Here is a 2,092-nt window from a genome sequence, read left to right on the forward strand (position 1 = left end):
CCAGGAGTAGTAAGAGAGGATAAGGCCAGTGTAGAAGCACATCTTAGGTTTCTGGTTCCATCATGCTTTCTAATACACCACTAGTTAAAGCAAGTCACGTGGTCAAACCCAGATTCAAGGTATGGAGGAAAAGATTCCATATCATGATGGGAATTATTACAAAGTCACATTATAAAGGGGAGTGCATGCCGAGAGAACAGGAGTTATTGTGGCCACTTTTATAAAGAGTCTACCATACCCCTGTTGCCATTTGAGACAGCAGCCCATGCAAGGAGTCTCCTGCATCTGGTGGGCAGCATTACAGGCTTGGTTGGACTCCATGTTTCATGTTTTTCCTGTGGTGAAATGAAATGGCTTTGAGGAAACAAAGGAAAAGATGTGAAGTTTAAAGTTGCCAGAGGGTATTGTTTCAATTACATTTCCATATCTCTACAAGAACAAAATCACACACATATGTATATTTGATATATGTGTATATATACACACAAATTATGTATATACATATATATACTACGTGCTTTTGGTAACTGTGCATGCTAGTACAGAGTCTGAGCACCTGTTTTTTTGTCAAAGTAATGTTGATTATGTTTAGTCAAATAAATAAATAGTCCCAATCTTGACTTACTCATTTGATAGAAATAGAAAATTTTCATATCAATTTGTAAACTGATCTATATAATCTCCTATAAAATACACATACACAATCATTATATTTTCAAACTAAACAATATGTATTTAGAAGTGATAAGCTTTTCTTTTCATTTTCTTACTTTTATGACATCTGTTGATCCACTCCTGTCATTTTGTATAAAGAGCATATGCTGGAGATTACAAAAATAGTGATGTGGGTGGGAGAGGTATTGTATAATATACCCAGGTAGGAATACTATACACAGTATATATATCTAAAATATATTCAACCTAGAGGAGCATAATAAGGTAATGGTTGAACATATATTTCAACTGTCTAATTAATTTTATCATGGAAAGCAAACAAAGCAATTATAAAGAAACTATATCNTTAATTCTGAAAATTAGATGCTTACAAAACCACAGGAGGGGCTTGGGAATGAAGGTCAGGAAAAGCTGCCCCCAGCTTTTAAGAAATGAGGAACTGAAGGGAAGGAAAAATAAGATAAAAACAGAGAGGAAGGCAAACCATAAGAGACTCACGAATACAGAGAACAAACTGAGGGTTCCTGGAGGGGAGGTGGCTAGGGGATGGGCTAGATGGGTGATGGGCATTAAGGAGGCACTTGTTGGGATGAGAACTGGGTGTTATAAGTAAGTGATGAATCACTGGGTTCTACTCCTGAAACCAANTCATCAGAAGACTCTATCCCGGGAGCTGGCTGGCAAGAGTTTCTAGGAGATGTAGCTTCGAGGCTTCTAACCCCTCAGTAGAGGGGAGATCATAAAAAGAAAAGGGGATGATCTTTGTCAAAATTAAACCAGTCAGCAAACAGCCCCAACTCCTTTTAACCTTACAGCATCTACTATTCTTAAGACTGTGGCCCCATATTTTACAAATATGTTTTAACAAAACACCACCAATCTATACATACTAGTTTTGTGATCTTTTTTCCTAACCTGAATTTACTGACATATCCATATAACTATCAAACTATAAACTGGTGATTTTGTGGCAATAATATATTTCTTTTATTTAATGCATTTGAATAAATTTAGCCTTGAACTCTTGCACAAGCATATTTCTAATATTTTTCTTCTATTAAAAAATAACTACTTTATATAAATAGCTATTTTTCCCTTCTTGCATTCATTTCTTAAGTGTTATTCCCCAAATGAATCAATGAGTCAAAATGTATAATCAGTTCCTCAAAAAATAGTGTCTTGTTCAACTAATGTAGAATAGTAAATTGTACTAACAAACATTATGCAGTGTAATCTTATACCATATGGCATCAATCAATGTGTTACTAGCTTTTGTTTACTTCTGGGTATATAAGGGATTAAAAAGTACAGCTTCACACTAAGACATCTGGCTTCAAAACAATTTAAATCACCAAGAAATATGTTTTTGTGTTGTTGTTTTTTTTTTTTTGCTTTCTCACTATTCTTTCATGACTCT

Source organism: Crocuta crocuta, unplaced genomic scaffold (genome assembly GCF_008692635.1).
Source record: "Crocuta crocuta isolate KB4526 unplaced genomic scaffold, BGI_CrCroc_1.0 scaffold657, whole genome shotgun sequence".
Taxonomy (NCBI): Eukaryota; Metazoa; Chordata; class Mammalia; order Carnivora; family Hyaenidae; genus Crocuta; species Crocuta crocuta.